We start from the raw sequence: 22,982 nt of genomic DNA on the forward strand, positions 1-22,982 counted from the left end.
ACACGGAAGGGCTGATGGAGAGGACAGAGAGTTGGGAGCACGTGTGCATCCTCACCTGAACTAGAGGAAAGCATCACAGGTGTTAGGGCTGACAAAGAACACACAAGGGCTTTGCTTGGGGAGGAACCCAGTGGCAAAGCCCAGCTGTGGCAAAGCTGATGTTGTGCCAAGGCATCCCACTGCATCAAACAGCCTGGCAAAACAAGTCAGCAAATTCACCTAAAGAACACATCAACAGCAGAAATTATCTTTAAATGGAGAAGATGGGGTGGTGGTTGGAGCAGGTGAAGGAAAGGAAGTGTGGGGATCCTGACCAATAGTCACAGCAGAGTAGGTCTCTCCAAAGAGCCTGTGCAGCTTTGGAAATGGAAAGACTTCTTGTGCTGTTCCTTGACATGCAGTTCTTGAAAACATTTGTCTCTTCAAAATTTCTGGGTTTTGACCTTCACAGCTCTGGGAACAGAATGCCTTCTCATGCTGTTCCCTGACATGCAGTTCTTTGAAACATTTGTATCTCCAAAACTTCTGGTTTTGGCATCCCTACGGACACTGTGTAAAGGGGAGAGCCACCGGGTTTCTTGTTTCAGTGCATGTAATGGGTGCAAGTCATCCCTCCACTCATCTGGCATCATTTTCTGCACAGCCCAGGTGATTGCATCCAACAGTAATTTTTGTACCAAACCCAGTAAGATGCGATGAAGTCCCAGTGCTTGTTTCACAGAGACATCCGGCTTCGACTGAAAGATCACACTCAGCTTTGGATCATAAGCCTGGGGATGTCATAAGAACAAGTCAATTATTCCACAAATGAAGGGAAATACTTTGCAAATTTTAGCTGAACTAAGTAAAGAAGAGAAACAAATCTGTAAACCATCAAATGGTGCGTCTGTTTATAATTATTATCATACAAGAAATATTATGTTAGTTGAGCAACATAATTTTTTGTGTGTTTTGGGATTTCCTACTTAGCATCTTTTTGCCTACAGATCTATATCTCCAGAGCAGATAATTTTTTTTTCCTGATGCTTCATATAAATGCCTCCTGACAGGAAATTTTTCCTTTCAAAGCACAGTACCTGTGGCTGTGTTTGGAAAACGCAGTTCAAATACTATACTTTGTTCTTACAAGTTGTGAGTAATATCCAGGCTCGTTTACGTGGCGAGAGCTGTGCTCGTGATGGGAATCTTGGAATAATGTCAGGTGGCCGTCGCTCACAGGTCTCAGGCTCTCCTGACTCCAGGCTCATCCATATTAGCAGCTGAAGCTGCATTAACTGCTGGCCAAATAACAGAGGTATGGAGGCTTAATGCACTGTCTCCAGCTGAGGTGCCCAGCAAACTCTTCGGGGAAAAAATAAATTTATAAAATATCCTAAGGGATATGTGAGAATTGGAGCTGAAATTTAGTATTTTCCAACTGCTCTCACCCTTCCTCCTGGGACTACCGCTGATCTTTGATCACTTCCCTCATTTACAAACGCTGTCATCTCACCATTCTCCTTCTACTCCATATCATTAATACAAATCTGGAAACAATGGCTTTCTCACTGCTAAAACATTGCAACATCCCACTATTTGTTTCCTCTTCTAAAACGGATCATTCATTATAACCCATATCCCCCAAAGAATTTTATCACTTGAAACCTGTTTGCAGTGAATCTAAAGTAGCCGGAAAATCATCTCCTCAGAAATTCCTGCGTACGCTGGAGCCGACTTCTCCTGGAAGCCCAATAAAGTGCCGAGTCCCTCTGCAGGCAATATCCATTTTTCTTCCTTCTGATACAGTCTCCAGCAGTAACCCCTGCAGCTGTGCACGATCCATTTTTTTTTTTTCTGCTGCTGCTGAAATTCACTGCTCAGCCACGTTAGCTCTTGTACCCACTTCATCCCGGAGAGTTGCGATAATTGCCTCCTTGCTTCACCGTTCCACCACCTCCATGCTTATCGCAGAGGTCAGCTTTTCTTTTATCTCTCCTATAACCAACTCGTTATTTGCTGCTTTCTCTTGCAAGGGACAGGCTGCTGCTCCCTGACTCCTGCCCCACTCCACTTTTCCTTGTGTTTGCAGTGCACCTGGTTTGAATATTTCTTCCCGAAAGGACATTTCTACCTCTCAGCATTTGAATGTAGTATTTTACTTTGTTGTCCATCATCCCCAGCAGCAGCAGAGGTTTGGGTGAACACCGACCTGTGTGATGGAGTTTCACCAAAATACTTACACCTGTGGTTCAGGAACTTTCCCAAAAGATCTGGGAAGCAATGAGGATCATGAAGGGGTTTTGTAACAAACTAAACAGTTGTAACGTGCCCACTGCATTTTAATTCCAGAAGGTTATGCAACCTAGTAGTGTTAAAATATGTTAAAAGTGAGGCTTGGGACCCAAATTACCAAAATGCTGCTGGAAAAGAAATGCTGAATATAAAACAAAATAATGCAGAAAATGTTCTGTGCTGCTAAGGGTAAAAGCAGCTATGGCTATGCAATATTTACCATCAGGGAAACTCAGACCAATGCTCCCTTTGAACTACTCACAGTAAAGAAAAAACGCCAGTGCCAGTACGTGCATGGGTGAAAATTTAAAGTGCATGAAAGGGCAACCATCCCTCACTGTTTTACAAGTCCCCAAACTATCTAAACTGTTGGAGCCACTTAAAAAAAAAGATGCAGATGATCAAACTCTGGGCTAACCCACAGAACTGAGGAGGACTTTTCCTTGGGACACACAGTTTTTTGAAATAACAGCAAATTCTGGACAACTGAGGCATGGGTAATAAGGTCTGGGAAGCGCAGGCAGAATCAGGGTTGCTAAAATCAGCCTTGAAGTGTCACTCACAAATTGTCACCAAAGCACTGTGAGAGGAGCGCAGACAGGGCAACTTTTGCAGAGATACTAATGACACTCATACTTCCAGGGACTTTCAGAGAATATTTTGTGCTTGTTTCCCTGTTTGAAAACATGCCTCTCCATGTAACACGAGAGGTCTTCACATTTTTAAATAACACATCCACTCATGTAAAATATCTCCTCCACTGCTCCATGGAGCAGCAGTGATGCTGTCTGGAAATACAGGCATTTTCTGGAAATACAGGTGTCTCCAGCTTTTCAATCCATGCCAGCTCAATGCAGCTGAACTTCTAATCAATGATAACTCATTGTAATATTGAGAACAACACTGACCATGCACACATGCATAAAACCCCCAATTCTTCTCTGTGCTTAATGCCATCATGAAGTCCACACAAACCAGGAGGTCACACACTCAGCACATCAGGACAGAGCACTATGGCTTTATCCTGAGGCCACCAGAACAGCAGAAGAGGGAGAGTCTAGTCCCACATCTGCCACCTGCCAGCCCAGCAACCCTGAGTCACTTTACTTCCTTTTTCCCCTCCACCATTGTCTATTTAAATCTGAATCTCTGTGAGACAGCAAATGTTTTTCTTCAATGGGGTGTGCACAGTTCCTGCCATGGTGGGACTCGTGTCTCAGCTGGGACCTTGAGGTACTGGGGCAAGAAATCAAGCAGAAAGAGCAGGTGAGAAGCAGCATCTCTTGACCTCAGCAGAAATCTGATTTCAGAGGTGGCTTGTTTTAACCAAAGACAGCAAAATACACTTGGGTATCATTCAACTTTGCGCATTACTTGCTACCTTTGTTTCTTTAGATGAGTGAAAGGCAGCCTGTGCTACCACGGTGGAGAATTTAAGTTTTGCAAATTACTCTGTTTCTTTGTCCCAGAGACCAAGCTGGGGGCCACCTTTTCATGAAAGGTCCGTGAGTGTGCCAGCCACCTCTCACTTCTCATTTTGCTTTCAGAAAACAAACCAAAGGCCATGAGATGCCACACAGCGTTAAGGCACAGAGTCTCCTGAGCCCGGTGGGACCTCGACCACTGCCATTTGAGTAGCAGACAGACACCAAAAACATCTGCAGAGCTACTGGGGCGTGTGGTGGCCACTCCACATCCGACACCTGCAATGCGGGGCCCGGTGGAAAGCCCCGTGGCCAGATCAAAAGCAGGGCTAGCAGTCTCAGCAGCAGGTCTGCTGACACGTCACGTCCCAGCATGGAGGGGACGTTCAGGGCCAGCTCTCAGGGACAAAACACTCCAAGCACAAACATCTCCACAGGGCAACTGGTGCCAATGCAGCGTAAACTGCCCCGGTGGCAGCAGGGATGTGACACCGTTGGTTCTTGCAGGCAGAGACACCATCCATGTGCCCAGAGCCAGAACACGACCCACCAAGCTGCTGCCTGTGCCTGGGGACAGCTGAGCCCCAGCCTGGTCAGGATGCTCCCCCGTCCTAGGAGGAGCTTTTTCCTCCTGCACCTCCTATAACCCACGTTTAGGAGCACCACCATTGCACTTAATGCATTTGCAAGTAATGGCTGAATTACTATTTTCCACTTCACAAGAGTGGGCATGAGGAAGCCCCACTTCTCCTTCATGTACTTGTTACTTTGTACCTGTTTCTGCCTCCCAAACATATTGGTGTTGCTTGTCGTGGCTGTCCCTGCGGATGTGGGCAGGGCGTGTGTTCAGCTTCTCATCTGAAACATTTGCATGAGTGGCCGGTTTCCTCTCCCCCCCACCGGGGACAGGAGTATCTTTCTCTCACTTCTCTATTTCATCGTGATCTATACAAGTAAGTTCAAAAGGGCAGGACGAGGGTCTGACATCCTGATGCTTTGACTCACCCCCGTGAAAAGTTACTGGCGTCAGTACAGCTGAAGCTGCTTGTTTCCCCTCCAGCCTCTTTAATTTCTGTTCCTTTGCCACATATCAACAAGCTTTTACATTCCCTTGCTAACTACTTTGTTTCTCACACTCACAAAAAAGCGTACACATGCCTATACATACTTATACACACTCAAACATACACCTACACACCCATACAGGCCATTTAGCAGTTAACTTTGGAATACAATTTGATTTATCTACTCAAGATACGTGGAGGTTGTGGCCTTCAGCCTGATTGGCTTTTAAAAAGCTAGCAATGATAGATATTGTAATAGTTTTTACCAGATTAACATAAAGATTTTGGTACTGAGGAGTTTTTTCTTTCTTTTTCTTTTGTGCCAAAGACCATGGTTTGCACTCTGCATTTTTTAGCCCAGTAAAAGTCGTGTTATGCATGGTACCTTAAATTCCCCATTCTCCAGCCCAGAGCAATCTGTCTCTGTGTGTCACACTCCCAGTCTCCCCGTCTGAGTACCTATAAAGGGAGTGCCAAATAAAATGTTGTGAACGCTGCTCTCGCTCACTAAAACTTTGTTGAATTTGCCTAGTTTTACACCTATTACAGCTCAAAGACTGTTTGCTTCTCCCCTGCAGGGTTGTGGAAGCAGCAAAAGTAGTGGGGAAGGAAAATCTTCAGACCAGCTCACTGGTTTCTCCCTTTAAACTGCCGAACAGAAGGATTGAAGTCTCGAAGTTTTATTTTTCTCTGGGTTTTTTTTATGACTGGCTGCCACAACTAAAAATGCCTCATTCTGTATCAGCAGCTTTAGTCACGCTGATAATTCAGATTTCCAGGCAAGATGATCCTTCCTTATGGTTTTCCTCTAACAACAAGAGTTCAGATAATTTTAATCTAACAATTGACTTCATTCTTTCGTTTGAATTTTCCTTTTCCCCAAATGACAGAAAAAAAAAAAAAAGGGGGGGAAAAAAAAAAAAAGAAACACAATTTTTATTGCATGGAAAATGCCTGAGGGGAATGAACTAAATTCAGCACTAACTTGCAAAGGCATATTTTAAAGTTGCAAAATCAGAGCACAATTTGGCCCAATATTCTGTTTCGGCGTTTGGCTCAGCAGAGAAACCGGGACGTGTTTTTTCCTGCCCGTGAATTATTGTTAAAATGAAAAATGAGTTTTCATAGACAGGGAAGTATCATTGCTGCAAGCAAGCATGAACAATGCTAAATCTCAGTCATGCATAAAACCCAAGAAGTGGCCAAAAAAGCTCTTTTCTGAGAAAGCTGGCAATCCCTGCTTTGGAAAGTTGTGCGGTCCCCCACGCCAACTTGCTTTACCAGCGCCGTCTGTGGAAATTGCTCTCCTTGAAACAACATCTACCTAATTTGTAGCAGTTAATAACTAACAGCATATAATTTTAAATCCCAGCCACACTTTGCTAGTTCCTGCTTTTAATTAAACCTGACTCGTAACAACGCGGGAAGCGGGGATTTGATAGGTGGGATGCTGGAGCCGCAGCCTGGGATGAGCAGGGCCGGCAGTGGCAGCACTACCCCATGTGTGCTGGCACGGGCACGCCTGGCAGGACCCCCATCCACTTCTCCTAAGTGTGCATATTAATTCAGAGCCCTGCCAATCAGGGCTGGTTACTATGGTAATGGTGGGCCTAAACTAATCAAGAGCCACTCACTCTTCTCTGCAAGTAGGGACGAAGAAGTCCGTGGTCAGAATCCAGCCGCAGAACTCCTCTGGACTGAGAGAGCAGGACAGACATGTGATAGGAAGTTAATGATGTATTAAAAATGAGTGTTAATTAGTGAGATTTTTAAAAATACAGCTTTTTCTTGGTATGCAAGTGGCAGGAGGGCTGGAGAGAGCAGCTACCACCTCCTTGCCTCTGCAACCCCTACATATCCTCCAACAAGACCAAGAAACAAAAAGTGCCGTACGTTACAGGTTATCCTGAATACACTGTGTAACAGCAGCTTGGACATCGCTCAGGTTTTAAAGCAGAGATTTTCACGGGCCTAGAGCAGATCTGTGCCCCTTGCTACAATTGGAACTCTGCACAGGGAATTCCAGAGCAGTTTGGAACGAAGGTCCACGCCCGCCAGAGCTCCGTCTCGCAGGAGGCGGCTGAGTTTTGGCGTGCAGAGTCTCGAGGCGATTCTCTATCTGCTCCTGAATTTGTTTTGCAATTGCAGTATGTCTCTGTCCATGTGCCATTAAGAGCTCAATTCTTTTATTCACCACCCCCTCCCTGCCTTTTTAAAACATCATGTTTATGCAAGTGGACAGGAGGCTCTCATATCTGGGTCACACGTTTGCTGGAGGTCATTGAAAGGCTACAAAATGGAGCATGCCTAATTCTGCTATTTCAGAAGTTTTCTCACATGTACTCAAGACAATTATGCCTATTAAACGAGTTCATTAAATTTCAGAAATCCTTTGAAATTCTGACATACCAAAAAAATCATGCTGAACTCCTTCCATTTCTTCCAACACCTCCTACAAAGGCTCTAATCCAAGGAGGTCCTGAGCACTGGAGCTTGGCTGCCTGTTATGTGGACAACATATTGAGCATGTCCTGTCTCCACCGCAAGCTGAATAAACCAAGTAAATAAAACAGAGCATCGAGGTCCATCGAGTGACCTTTTGCAGCATCCCTGTCATTGGCCCAAGCACCACTCTAGTGAGAATAGAGACATGGGATAAATGTCACCGATGCTCTTTAAGAGCTGTGGGGTTTGTGATGGGATGGGACATGCAAGGCTTTTCCAGGACTGAGAGTTGGCTCACTGCTGAGCTGCAAACATCAGGGATGCAGGAGGAAAGCAAAGGCAGACTCCATGTGTCCTTGTCAACTCCTCTGAGGCTGCTCCATGGGACATCCTGGTGTCTGCCCTCCCAAAGGAGCACAAGGACTATAGGACATTTCTTAGGCTAAGCAATACACGGACAAAGAGGGCACAACCAAGCCACGGAGCACAGGCAGAATCATTCTGTTGGGAAGCAGCTTTCCCCACAACGAAATGTTTTGACACTCAAAGGTACTGAGCTCAGTACCTGCCTCGTGAGTAAGCAGGAGCGGTGGGTGCCCGTTCATTGCAATCCCATCCCACAAACACACAGGTGCTAATACCACTTCCAAACACCTTCCTGTAAGGAGTACTGCCATACGTGAAAACAAAAGTTAATAGCTCATTGCTGCAATATAATTAATACACAGTCATCAGGTCAGGGGATTGGTTCAGAAAAAAAAAAAAAATAAAGTATTGCTTGTGATATCGTGCCTCTGAGCAGCGCTGTCACTTCTGGGGAACCCTGTACGTCCTCGGTAGCAATGTGGAAATTAAAATGTACACAAGCTGATAGCTCATTAGGAAGTGTTTCTTTTTGGTGGGTAAGAGAGCATTTATCATCGTTGGCCCACACCAACAATCAGCCTTGGACAGAAGCCACCTTTACTAATGAACGGGAGGGAGCAGTTTTTAATCTCTCCAAGATCTCTTATCAATTGATTTTGGATGATGTATGGTAGGTTTTGTTCTCCAAGAATTACCGTACTTCTCAAGTGCCAGCAGAGACCCAATATTTTTTTTGTATGGCTTTGTCTGCTGACACTAAGCCATTTGGTCTTGACACCACAGTGATCTCCCTGCAGACTCTCTGCTACTGTCTCACATTATCCTTGTCTCCCTGGACTTGCATTGTCCTGCCTTCCCTGTGATCACACTAACTCGCGTTCAAACAAACAAACAAGGAGAGGGGAATAAACCAGCTGATACTTTTGATTAATTTTAGCCACAAAATACTAAATCAGCTCTTGTGGTTGCTGATCCTGGGAGAATTAACTCACATCGAGTCACACCAAGCCCTTGAATGCTACCTGTGTACGAAGGTGGCCAGGAGGCATTATACTGGCATTGAAGAGAGAGCCTTTGATCAGGTCCTCAGGAAATACTTCCTCTGTCTTCCTGAAGTGTAACTTTAGACCAGGCTCTACCAAGGCCACTTCACTCTTTTGTGCATCCCCTTGAGCTCACTGGTGAATGAGCTGAAACCTGCTCTGTTTCCTTTACTAGGTGGCATGTGTCAAGGATCCCTGCGATCACTTTTATTACTTGCTTTATCTAAAGAGCTCCTTGCAGGAGCCCAGGGTGTCAGTGGTCACAAAAAGAGCATTGCTGGAATATAACAGTATTTTATACTCTCTGGGTCAGACAATTAACCGAGTCCCATTAGCAGCTCAAGTCTCAGGCCTGGATCCAAGCAATAGCAAAGAGGTGTCAGCTCTCCCTCAGGAAAGCGGGAAGACCAGTCTCCTCATGGAATTCACCCAGATGCTAGGGAAAAGCAGGAGAAAAGCTGAATAAAGAAATACACTTTGCTGTGTCTACCAGTCTTTTGAGACTGACTTCTGATGGAAAGCTGCTGGAAGCCTGGTGGCTCTGCCCCATGTGTTTAGAAGGACAGCAGTGGGTGCTTTAAGGGGTATGGGTGGATGGAAGATCTCTATAGCAGGTCTCCTAAACTCTTCCAAATTTCTTACATAGCTCCAACGAGGACTCAGTCTGGCTGCTTCATAAGTCAAAGAGAAATTCTGTGATCACTGCCATTGGGCAACTCCTTAGTCCTTGAACCTGCTCTACCAGCTTTCACAGGATCATCACTCAGGATTTGATCCCAGGTGAAAAGTAAAGAAGATGGGGAGAGCAGAAAAATGGGACAAGACAGAGAAATCAAACACTTTGTTTTGGTCAGCTGCTTCAGGATCTGAGCCTGGTATAGGAGGAAGGGCCACAGTGACCCTTCTAAGAGAAAATCCCTCAGCTCCTACAGATAAACACACACATGGAGTGGCTCTTCTGCTCCCGACACCTGGATTTCCACGTCTCCTCATTATAATCAGCTCTAGGAGAATAATGTCATATAAGATGTCAAAAACAAGAAGCAACATGCTAGAAGAGTGCCACTTGGAAATAAAGCCCTGCTTTTATTGGATAGCTGATCTGCTAAAAGCAGTTATTTGAAATATCTGCAGATCGTTGGGATCCGTGAATAATTGCTATCTGCACATCTCAAATTCTTTACAGTTTTGCTGTTACATAGCTGTGCATGTCTATAAATAGTAGAGCAATGTCGCTCACTGCATAATACAGTCTCTGTGTTTTTACAACTCATCATGAACTTCTATGTAATTTATTTTTTATTGAAGAATTCCAATTAATGGCTTCCTGGTGATTTTAAAGCCTCAAATTATCAGTCTCTGAAAACAAAGCAGAGAACATAATTATCATAAACCGAGAATTTTTCATTTTGAAGCTTATCTGTTTGTGCTAAGTATCTTGTCTGTAAGTAATTAGTGCCTTTATTTTTTTCAGTAAAAATAATGACCATTCTATGCTGCACATCCAAATTTCGTTAACTGCTAGATGTACTGTATACATTATATTTGAAAATGCACCACCTTGGACCAGCTTTAAAGTATTTCATCAAATGATAATGGCAACAACAAAATGCATCTGTTTTTCGGAATAAATTATGTGACATATTAAAAAAAAAAAAAAGCTATTATATCTTTTTCTCTTCTAAGAGTAAAAGCCTTTCAAAAATACGCACTTATTTATTACCATGGTGGCATAGGCTGATGGTTAGCTGCTTTTAGGCTATTTATAATTCCCAACTGCTGATAAGAACTGATCAGATGATCGTATAGATATATAGAGCACCCTTTACATGGATATCTGTCCTTGCTTAGCATGTGCAGGAGCAAACCAAACCAGGACTGCAAGCTGAGTTAGGTAACAGGAGGAATCTGCAGCATCCTCTCACAAGTGGTCCTTGAAAGGATGAAATTTAAACACAACACATGGTACAGTGAGATCCTGCTCCTGAGCTGTACCTGGGGAACTGGAGCGGATGAAGAGTGTGAGTATCTACAGTCCCTCTAGTGCCAAGAGCAGATTTGTGCCACTGATGTTTTCATGACACACAGAATTTTACTGGTGTTTCCTGTACAGTCTCCCTTGGATGCTCAGTGTTTGCAGGTGGGATGACTTTTCCCAGCTCCAGGTAAATCAGTTTATAACCCACAAGGCCTTGTCCTGCCTGCCATCACTTAGTTGTTGCACAGCCCCCCATTAGATTTGGGCAGTTCCTGTACTATACAGGCCACCCAGAGACATCAAGAGTCCCCCACAGCAAGGGTGGAGGGGAGACCTTGGCACAGATCTCTGGTCCCACATTTGCTCTGCACATCCAGAGCATCCCCTAAACATCCACAGAGGAGGGTGGGGACCAAGCCTGAAATGAGAACGAGCATGCCATGTACCAGCCTTCCTCAAAATCACCACGAGCCTAACACACAGAGCCCTGCTTTATTTCCCTGTCTTGTACTGTAATGCCTTTTCTATTGTGGCATCAAGCAAAGGAATCACATAGTCAATAATCCAGTAGTAATGCATGTTGGATAAAGCGAGGAGGAATGAATTAGGAAGGCAATGAGGATACTTCCCTACAAGAATATGTTCCCGGTGATCTGTGGACTCTCCTCAAGTGCAAGCTCATTTCCAGGTTCCCCCAGACTGTTAATCAAATAACACTTCCAGCCTAAGACAGGCTGGTCTCTACCAGACACTGCAACCTCTCCAATGACTGCAAGCAGGTATGAAGCAGCTCCCTGCTTTCACTTTTATAAGGAATCCTGCTGATTGCAGTAGAAAATTGCTAAAGACAGTGAATTTGAAAATTAACCCAAGGTAAAATACTAACTCCATAATTTTAAACCATAAATAAACATGCCTTAAAAGTCTCAAGTCAAGTTACAGTAACATCAGCTCCCCTCACTGGCTGGCTCCTCACTCCGTGCACCATCCCCGCTTCTTAGATCGGTTGGATGGAGAATGTCCCTCAACATCTGAAGGAGGTTTAAGGTCCCTTCCCAGCCTGATCACAGCACAGGTCAGAGTTGGTGACTGTCCAGCCCCAGCTCACACTTCCTTGAAGCAAGATCCCCGGCTTCACTTCAGAGTTCCCTCTCATTTTGGCAGACATCCAGGCCAGCTGCTAAAATAAATCTTTTCTTTTTTCCCCTGTGAGCCCTGATGTTCTCCTACTGGAGAAAGGTAGCAATAGCGGTGGTGTTTCTTGGCTTCTGTCCTATACTGTGTGATCCACCCCGAGCCACCTCTCCCCACGTCTCCAGACCGCATTCCCAGGCTGCAGGATGAAGGGGAGCCGCGCAGCAGCTCGCCATCCGCCTCGCAGTCTCTTTGCTTCCAGGCACTAAGTAAATGTCAGCTTTTTTTACTGTGTTACATACATTGTTAATTTTAAAAAGAAATCCAATATCATTGTTTTTCATGCTAGCTGAGGTGATTCTGAAATTTAATAAAAATAGTGGAATTTTTCATTAATGGCAACCAGGGGTTTAAGCTACCACTAACTTTCTTTCCACAGTGGCAAGAGCAGATAAAGGGAGGTCGTCCTCATCTTGTCACATTACAACTGTCCTCAGTCACAACTTCAATAGCAAAGAACTCAAATGCAGTGCTTTTTGCTTTACTGAATCAAAACAAAAAAACTGGTGCAAGGCATTGTACCTAAAGCACCCGTAAATGCTTTGGGGAAAGGGGTACCCTGAGCACCTAAAAACAACCCAATAATGTTTTCTATAAGAGAAAAATGCAAGGGCAAGGAAATTATATGAAATACTCTTTCCTAGTCAGGTGTTGCTGTCACTCCAGATCTGGCAGGGAGGGACACATTAGGCTATTAAGGTGAATGGTTAAAGTATCCTGCAGACTCACACAGCTTTGGTGGCAGCCCATCTTAAAGGGAATCCTTCTCCAGTGGGTACCCAACTGCACTACAGACTGAACAGGGAGGTGCATCACTCTTAGAGAAATTACTACACCATAACCTGTAGCATCTGAGTATCTTAAGAGTAGATACCAGTTTGGACTTTGCCTTCCCTGACTGCAGCTCTGTGCTCTGCCACCACCACATTAAGGATGAAAACTAAGGGGAAGAATGTGAAAAAAATATTTTGCTTTTAAAGTATATTTTCTTTATGGTTGTTATTGGGGAAAAAAAAAACCAGCCTTACATTTAAACTACGCTGCACAGCGTTTGTTCTTTCGACTTTGTTGTTGTAAAAGGGCTCCCCAGGTCTCACCCATATCTGAGGCCAAAGTAAGTAAGGTCCTTCCTCTCCCCCAGCTCTTCCATTACTAAATCAGCAGTTTATCATCCCTTCTCCCAAGGCCACCGCTGAGTGGCCACCTTACAGCACGTTAGCAGTCAGCAGAAAAATCGGGAAGTCAGCCAGTGGCCATCCACACTGCACGTGGGACTCGGAGCAGGACCAGCCAGACGCCCATCCACGTCCCAGCCAGGTCATCCAGCAATCAAGCAAATGCTTTTCCTGAGCCTCTTTGTGGGTACATAACCAGATAAATGCAAGAAGAACAAAATCTGCTCTCTCCACAGTGATGACACCCCATGGACATTGGCAGTCCCTTTTATATGTAAAGATCTGTATAACTGCTCCTGAGGTTGGTGGGAGAGGGGGTGAGATGGAAAGCAGAGAACAAACAACCCTACCCAGTGAACTCCCAAAGAGCCTGCCCAGCTCCAGTGTCATACACACTTTTATTTTGGCACCTGTGTCTCCCCATCAGCAAGACCTTCGTTTAACAGGAAAAACATGCCTTTTTTCCCCCCCTTCTCCTTTGCTTCTGAGTGTGGTCTCTTGACGTTCAAAAGCCAAAGAGATCCCAGAATCCACTTCCTCTGAGCAAGAACACAGACTGAAGTTTAGCCTCAGGTTCTGCCTCTGCCAGCACTGCACTCTGATATTAGGAAATATCAGAGATTACAGAGAAACCGAGAGCAGCACTTCCGTGGGAAGACTGAAAAATATGAATGGCTCTTTGCAGAACGGCCCTTCCTTTCTGCAGACTTGCATTTCTAAGTTGAATTTGTCACATATTTTTCCAGCTTGTCACTGCAAGCAAGGAACTTACTGCAGCAAGAAATTCACTGGGTTTTCCCAAATATTCCCCAAACAGTCATTGCTTCTCTCCCAGAGCATCACTGGTGTGGTACCAGGCACAGCTTCCAGGCTGGCACATGGCACTTTGCGCTGGATTGCGCCAGACACAGTGGCAGAAAAAAATCACTGGAAACTTTGGAGTTGGAAATGGAAATTTGCAGTAATATGTGATAATGAGGAAGACAGCTCTTGTCTCTGCTGCAGAAGCCTGACCTTTTAACAGAGCAAATGTCAGGCAGAGATACACAAATGTGTTTAGACCAATATCAGTTGCTTCTATGTGTGTGGGGGGGGTGCTCATGCAGGCACATGTACAGCAAGGGATTTGCTGCCATAGTACATGGAGAAGGAGCACAGTGCTGCAGGTCACCCTTGGAGGGAACATCCCTGGAAGTTGTGCCATTAGGTGTGAGGGGGCAGATCCTCACAACAGAACATGGGTCCTGTATATCCCAGATTCGGTGTATCCGCACCTCACACCGCCACCTCGCACAGAGCAGGTGCTGATCTGTCTTTCCCACTGTTTTCCTTCTCAGCTTGCTACACCTGAAACAATTCTGGTTCCCAGAGGTGCAAGAAAGGACTGAGATGGTAAATGGGTCCATGAGAGACGAGTCAAGCTGTGGACCAGAGCCAAAAGCCAGAAGGGCATCTGGCTTGGGTAGGAATATAAATCCATTGTTTGGGATTCAAAGCCTAGCTTGTGGCCATCATGTGCACACCTGGAACATCCACATACTCTTCTCAAATGGTACTTTCGTTCCCCTGTCAATTAAGGAAGAGCTACCACTATTCTGGAAAAAAAAACCAAAACAAAAACAAAAATAAAAGACCTGCTTCTTACTCTTCCCACCCTAAGGTGGGGACATCTGACACAGTAACAACACAGAGCAGACCTATGTGATCCCAGGTATCCATCCACCTCTCCTCCTCAGTCCCAGGAAGTTTAACAGGACACATTTCTAAAACCCCACAAGCTGCCCCAAAGTGAGCCCTTAAATTAAATCAAGTTAAATGCAGCCACCCCCCTTTCCTAAGCTGAGCTGCACCTACAAAAAGGAGACCAACACAACTGGCCCCTTAGCACAGAGCCACCAGGCCAGTACATTCAACCAGTACAACCAACAACCTGCTGGCACAGACTGAAGGACACCAGACACCTTCTGGCACTGGGTTTCTCTAATCTCCCGTGTAGGAGGGTGCACACAGAGCCAGAACCCTGTAGTTCCTTTTGAGCAATGCCACAGCAAGGCAAGAAGATTAGTACCTGAATCCAAACACTGGGAAATGTGGGACCCCCAGTGTGCAAAAACCCGTGTGCCTACCCTGGAGTTCCCACTGCTGTATTTCTTGTGCTGGGGAGGAGAGACAATATAGCACAGGCATACACATATCTGGTCATTAGCCTCACAGCAGAGGTGTTATCCTTGGAAAAACCACACCAGAGATCTGCAGGAGGGGCCCCAGTATCCCCAGGTATCAGGGATGGCATGTGGATGACATACCAAGGAGCCTGGATGGTCCACCAGGGCCACAGGAAGCAGCAGCTCGTGGCTGCGAGGGAAAAGTCCAAGGAGACAGCAAAGTATAGTTACAAATTGTTGTGCTTCTCGAGTTAGTAATGCTATTGGGGGAGAGGAGAAGGTAATAAGCAGAATTTTCTAGGAAGCACGCTGAAAATAAGGTACTAAGAAAAGTCACTGAAAATGTCAGGCAAGCCAACAGGGAAAGGTCCAAGGAGCAAGCAAAAGCACAGCATATACTTTTTCATCTATTCAATCTGACCCTGGGCCCGGTGCCACAATCTTTTTAAGGTTAGTGGTGGGAAAGCTGCCTTTTGAATGTTTGCAGAGGCCTATTAACATCCTGTGCTGAGGAACCTTAAACCCCAGGTAGTATTTCAGAGGAAATGGACAGCACAAAACACAGACTGAAAATTAACCACAGCAGACCCCAGGCCTAAATAAGTTCCACTAGCCCTTTCTGAAATCACTTAAAGGCTTTCCTTCCAGTTGGACTCCTGCCCAACCACTTTAATAGGTGCAGCAGGCAGGGGGGAAAAAAAAAAAGGGGGGGGAGAAAGAAGAGAAAAATAGAAGAGAAAAAGAAAGCGATTTGGCCCAGTAATTTAAACATTCTTTGCAAAATAATAATAAAGTAAAAAAAAAACAAAACAAAACAAAAAAAAACCCAAACAGTTTAACAAAAATTGCAAGTGTAGCAGGATCGGGAGGGTAACTTGGTGAAATTCTCAGCGGATGGCTGCAAACCTCTAATGGAAAGTTGTGTAAGTGGCTGAGGCCAAAGTAGGCATTAATTACAATGAAAAATCAGTTTAGTGCAGGCCACAACTAAATTGGAAGCTGGTCCTCTAGGTAAAACAAAGAAAGTGAACAGAAGCTTTAGATTTGATTACATGGCAATACAAGAAAAATGTGCTGTATGTTGTCTATTATTAAAGCTGCTTTTGGGCCTTCTGTGAGCGCCTAAGGGATTTTAATAAAAAATTAGTAATAACCCTGCTGCCCTGGCTCGCTGCAGCTTTTGGCGTGTTTGTGGGTACAAGGCTAGTTCTGCAGTACAAATTAAGTCACTTTAGACAAGCAACCTTGAAAGCATTATGTGATAGCAAAGTTCAAGCACCACACTTCGACTTTAAGAGGACACAGTCCCTTACTCGAGGCCAGCTCTGGGTTTAGAAGCTGAAGTACAATTTCATCAGGAAAGAAACCCTGCAACTGCTATATTTGTCTTTGATTATTCTTGGCAACAGTAGAAATACATATCCAGGTTCATAAACACTATATAAGTGTATAAAATACTGCAAAAGAGCGAGTTAATGGGAAAAAGTCACCATTAACAGATTTTTTGTAACAAATGCTAACTCTATAACCTTCTTTACATTGATGTAATGATACTAATAACATTGTCTTTGTTGCCAATATCATGGTCCTTGGTATGGCTGGATACAACTAAGCCAGGAAAGTTTACCTGGATTAATTTAAAAATGCCAAAAAAACCCCCACTCTCACATCTTTACAGAGGTGACTTTTCCAATCCCTTCCCTAGAAATATTTATTTTAAGCTGATATTAACCATGTTCTTTATACTCCAGCACATCCATACCTCAGTGGATCCAATTCTGCTGCTAGGTCCCTTGTTAAAATTTCCTTCAAACTAAAGGCAAAATTGGTTGTATGCAAAATTTTCTAACATCCAGGGAAATAAGGGCAAAAGGAAAAAAATCTTGCAGGGCTACAGAGACAAGGAAACATCCAGGAGCACAAGCTGTGTCTCCTTGGTGGTGAGCTGCTGCTGTTGGCTGCTCCAGTGGGTCCCCATCCCTCCAGCACTACCATGTTGGGGTTGGGGGGGCTATACAGCTCCTGGGTGGGTGAATATTTGGAATTTTTTATGTCACAGACATTGGTTATGTCCTAGAAGCACTGCCCAGCCTGGATAGGAGTGTAGCTGTACTCCTGTATTGCTAATGTTTGCTGTTTTACTATGAGTTGCATCAGGTCTCTGTGATCTGTACTAAAAAGTCTCCTCCTGGGTTATTTTCTCCCCCTTCAAGCCCATGTTCACCACTCTTCTTCCCTGCATAGCACAACATGGAGAAAGCATCCAACTATATTCTAAGGTTACCAAGCAAGAAGGAAAAGGGGAACAAAAAAATAAAAAGGACAAAAAAGAAGGTGAGAAGAAGAAACAAAAGATTTGCCACTGGTTTAATTCCACAAATTTAAAAGCCACTTCATTTCCTCATTTTTCAAATCTGATTCACAACCAAGTGTGTCAGGTTGACAATTTGGCAACTCTCATCCTAAACCCAGTGGCTCCATGAGCTGTTCCTGTGGTGAGTGATGTTAACAGACATGTGCAGACCTGAGCTTCTACTTCCCATCAACGTGACATGGACAAGGATGTCCCTGAGTGCTGTGGCAAGGAAAAGGGGTTCCTCTCTGTGCCATGACCTAGAAGTGACCTAGAAGAGTGCTGGAAAAGAAACAACTTTGGCTTTCAGCCCTTTGTCACACAGACGAGTTGGGTTTCAAAATCCCTTGATCCCAGTCACATGTGGCCACATGTAGGGATTCATGTCACCGTGTGCCATGCGTTCCCGACTCAGACCGACACCTTCCCTCTTTCCAGCTGCACATTCCGTGTTTTACAGTGTCAGGCAAGGCTGTCACAAGAAAGGACTATCCCAGTTTCGATGACCAGTAGGGCTGTTTTACACCACACAACCCACACAGAACCCAATCGTTTAAAAGAAGCTGTGAGGTGAACACTGAAATTAGGGTTCTTTCTGAAAATAAAACAAAACCAACACTGTAAACCTCTGAGTTCCACTGGAGCAAAGGAATGCTGGGGTTGGGTGGCCCATCCCCACCATGCACTGGCTGCAAGTGATGTAGCTGGAGGACTAAGAAAAAAAACCCAGAAACAGACAGTCCTCTCAACATATAACATATATATCTATAGATACACACACATGTTTTGCAGGATATCTGAGTTTGTAACGTGTTAGTGCATCAATGCTTGCAGACATCCCTGGAAGGTACATACAAGTCCCTTCTCTTTCTCTCCAAACCTGTTTACTTTTGCTAATGAAAAGCCGCAGCCTTTCGAGGCCGCCTGGCACCACATCTGCTCAGCGAGTGCAGGAGTGGCCTCCAGAATCAAGTCCCTTTCTCCAGCATCTCTCAAGCTAAGATCTGTGAAAAAAACAACGTGGAGGAGGAAAAAAAAAAAAAAAAAAAAGAAAAAAAAGGGAAAAAAAAAAAAAAAAAAAAAAAAACAACCAAAAACTTTTGTCTGTGGATTCAAAAGAGCCCTCTTCGTGCCAGATTCATCTACATTAAATTGGTCGCGACCTTCCAGGTGTCTTTAAGGTTGAAGTGTTTGCTGGACCATTTAAAGCTCCTCTCCCGGGCTCCTGCGACCCTCCTGACATGGAGAGCCGGGCTTTTAAGAGTGTAGCCACCTTGTCAATGCTCAGAGGTCACTAATAGCCTGCCTTGGGCCTTCCAGCGGGTCGCGTTCGGCTTGCTAGCCCAGCACAAAGGAAAAAGGAGAGGAAAGATGGGGAGGGGGGATAATTATCATTCTTCCTCTCCACCACCCCCCCCCACTCTCCAGGCTGAGAGTTATGCTCCATGTCACTGTGTTAATGCGCTTGCATCCAGGGAGACACATAATGCTCCTCTCAGCCCTGTTTATTAGTGAGATCCATTTGCGAAAGGCCCTTCTTTTGTACCACAATATGAATGTGCTTTGATGGCAAATAATTACGCTAGTCCTTTTGACATGAGGATCCACAGGCTGCCCTAGTTAAGCCAGTAATTAGCCTGTCCTCCTTTTTTTTTTTTTTTTTTATTATTATTGAGAAACTACAAATTATCCTCATATGAGCACTGGCCATTGCTTTTTTCTCTTTTCTATTCTGCCTCTCCCTCTCTCCCTCTCCCTTGTATCTCTCGGCACTTTGGATAAGGGGAATGCAGCTGCACTAGAGCAAGATAAAGCTCCGCCATCAAGATGATGAACAATTTGGATGAAGAGGCTTCGAGATGAACACAAAAGCTGAAGAAGTGCGGCTGATGCAGCCCCGGACAGCTGAAGAATGCTGCAGTCTGCAGATGAATAGCCCTCATTTGTGAATATACAGATTTTCCATGATGAATAAAAACTGAGTGTAGGTCACAATAAATAAACTTTTTTTTTTATCCCCCCTTCTTCTCAAATAATAATTCAGGTTCCCGGCACCAAACAGCTGTAAATTGAAGGTTGTGCTTAGTTTTCTCAACTCTCAAAGGGGATAATTAAGCTAAGCTCATATTGTTTGATATATTAGCGTAATGATGAGCTACTATATTCTGGCTTGTTTTGAGTTATTTTAGGGGGTTTTTTTCCATTATCTTTTTTCTTAAATTACATTTCAAATACATTTTAAATGTAGAAACGGCATTTCCGAAACACAGTTGCCCTGTGTTTGGGTCTATCTGAAATGTATTCATATAACATTTAATTAAAGATGCTACATCCCCTCTTTTTTTGGTAAAAAAAGTGTGGAGGTAAAAAATATCGACGTTATTTGACTAGTCCTGACATAATCTCACTCAACTGCCAAACCTTATCCTTATTGGCACAAGACAGTTAAATGGGGTCGTATTCTTTATCAATACAGACAGTCATTAACCTTCTGGAACTTCAGGACTGGCATTTCTTGACAACCATAAAACCGCCTCAGCCCCCACAATTTTTTCATAATTTCATTTGAAGATCAACAGAGGGCAAATATAAATTCTGATTTTACCTGTAAACCGGGATTTACACTCACAGACTGGCAGATGTCATATTTTTAGGACAGCTGACCAGATTCTGGGGCTCCAAGAACTTTAAAATACCTATAAGTTGAACACCTGCCTTGGGAATGAGTGTGAAAGCAAAGGAAGCCCATGAAGCTGAGTGAAGGTAGAGAGCAGTGGTCCAAAACATGCTCATAAAAGTAGGATACACACTAGTAGTAGTCAGTAGGACTACTCATTAAAAGCATTGTTTATCTTGTTTTCCAAGCTAGAACCACACGTGAAGCTTTTTCCCCATACTCACAACCCACAAGAATTGAACAACCTCCCCTCTAAAGATCCTAAATTTCAGTTCTGTGCTACAGATTATATTAGAGAAGGGAATCAGAGAGTAGCACAGTGATTTGACTTTGAGCTTCAGTACTGAGTAGAAAGTTCTGCTAACCTAAGTCAGACTCTTCCTTTTACCCACATTTTAAGAATTAAATCCCACAGCACACTCTGCTTATATTCTAAGGCTACGGCCAAGTTTCATAACATGGTGAGAAGAGACAGTTCAAATATCTCAGAAAAAAAATAAGATTGTCCTACATCTTGGCCTGTTTCTGGAACCAACATCAACCTATATTTGTTGTATGATTCAACAACACGTGTGAATTGTGCCTTTGGTCTCTGGTTTGGGATCAAAGGGAGAACAGCCCCTGTGATTTTTACAGCATGCCTGGAAAGAAACTCCAGAAATCTCCCACCAAAGCCTGCTCCCATGAGGTTTCTGAGTTGCTCAGCACAGCCAAGACCCTGTGGGGTGGGTGAGCATTGGGATGCTGCGTGGCTGGGTGCCACTGCCAAATTTTTGCAGCTTTCCCGGCTCAGTGGTGATGCATCATCCTGATCTCCCAATGAGGATTGTTAAGTCCCACTGTCACTTGCTTGACCTATTGTCACACTGTAAGGAGGCAGCCCAAACTTTGAGGATTTCAGTGGGTTCAGGATCACATTCCCCATCCTCATGACAAGCCTGGCCCAGTCTGCTCTAAAGCTTTGCCCATAGTCCACTGCCCCTGTGTTCATCCCATCAAACAGCAACAAGGTGTCACCACAGATGAGGTGGGACCCAACTTCATCCTCCTGGGCACATCCACCTCCACAATACACTATTCACAAGTGTGTTAGGAAGACCAATTAATCAGAAATTGCAAGAGGGGAAGAAAACAAAAAGAAAAAAAAAAGAAAACTGTTTTTTTCCCCACACACACCTGGGAGAAAATTCCCACTGGCTGTTCACTCCAAGAAAATGCTGCAACAGTCCTGATCCAAAGGCCATTAGAGACTGTGAGTCTTCCCAGTGGCTTCAAGGGAGTTTCAACCAGGTCATCACTAAACCCAGTGACAAGTAAAACTGAGGGCTCTGCAGTGCTGTATATCAGAGGAAAGCAGGGAACCACACGCCATCCCCAAGGATCCCAGCTCCCAGGGCCCTGTGGGTTTCCTCACAGTGGCACTGATGGTGGTCAAACAGCCTTGGATTATCTTCTAGAGCCCATCCAGTACTTAAACCGATGATGGATTTCCACTCATGCTTGCAGTAATGGCTGAACATTTATTAACTCTTTTCTCACTCATTATCTCCCTCCTTAAGAGGGTGCTCACAGCAAAACCGGGATCAATAGTTAGGAAAACAGATTTTTTCATTTGACAGTTGTGTAAAAAACACACCTTTAATTTGTATATAGCCCTGTATAGACTCTGCTTAGCAATTAAAGGTTTTATTTGTTTTTTAACAACAAAGTTATTATTCATATTGTTGTTAGGACCCCAAAATCCACATCAGAGGATTATTACTGTGTGTAATAAGAGAGAGGGAGAAGGCAGCTCCTGCTCTAAAGAGCTTGCAGTTTTAACATGTAAGAGACAAAGAAGTGCAGACAAACCATCCAGGAGGAAGGAAGGGTTGAGGACGATGTAAAGGTGAAAAAAAAAAAAACAAAACCACTCTGTTCTGCTGTAATAAGTTCAGCCTCAGTTTATGCTACTATAGGATTTCAATATTTTTCAGATTATGCAATCTGATTTAATAATCAGTTGTTCAATACAACTCTTGTTCTTCCTTGTCTCTGCCCGAAGAGCTGATGGAGGCAAAAGGCACTTGTGCTCTCACATTCAAAAGTTAAGACTGACCCAAGGGATCATCAATCAGTAACTCACTTTAAAATTCTCTTTAAAATGTTTTACTAGCTCACTTTACTTGGCGTTTTTATCACTATTTATATCTCTAAAGCAGTGATATAATTAGTAAAGCCATTAATGTTTCTTATGTTTAGTCTTACAAAAGCTACAAATATCTATAAATCTGGCTTACAGCAAAATAAATAATGACAATAATTCTGTCAAGCATCAATATAATTTGCTGGACAGCATTGTGTAAACCAAGCAAATATCTGAACCATTAATGAGCTTAATCTGTGCCATTTAACCACCCCTTCAGTAAATTGTTCTGCAGGCCAGAGTGTCCAGGTTAGTTACTTTGCAGAATTCCCTCCTTTCCCAGTATTGGCTTCTCCACAAAAGTGACTGTTCTGCCTTTACCCAGTTCTGTCTTACACTCTCCTACAACCTGACTCAAAATCAGATGCATGGGAAAGGAGGTTTTTTTCCCATTCTTGTAGAACTTGGAGTTTTCAGAGATGCTGATGTTCTGCATGGATCCACGTTCCTTAGGAGAAAAACCAAAATGAAACGAAACAAAAAATCCACCACCAGAAAAACCTCTCCCCTTTCCTTTTTTTCCCTGACAATAGTCACTTTTTAGTGGTGAAGACGTTCACTCAGGACAAGATAAAGTCAGTTTTAAGTCTCTGCTCTGCGTGGTTCAAACCAGGGACAGGAATCTGGGTCCCAGCATCTTTC

General features: G+C 44.0%; 1 long non-coding RNA gene across 1 annotated transcript in view; it reads right to left on the reverse strand.

Annotated features, from left to right (window-relative positions):
* The window catches only part of LOC113952075, a 155,126-nt gene extending 148,668 nt beyond the window's left edge, over window positions 1-6,458 (reverse strand). Inside the window, exon 1 of the long non-coding RNA XR_003529370.1 lies at window positions 6,394-6,458. This is a non-coding gene — a long non-coding RNA (uncharacterized LOC113952075). The remainder of the gene's footprint in view (window positions 1-6,393) is intronic.
* Between the last annotated feature and the right edge of the window lie 16,524 nt (window positions 6,459-22,982).

Source organism: Corapipo altera, unplaced genomic scaffold (genome assembly GCF_003945725.1).
Source record: "Corapipo altera isolate COAL_440 unplaced genomic scaffold, ASM394572v1 70, whole genome shotgun sequence".
Lineage (NCBI taxonomy): Eukaryota > Metazoa > Chordata > Aves > Passeriformes > Pipridae > Corapipo > Corapipo altera.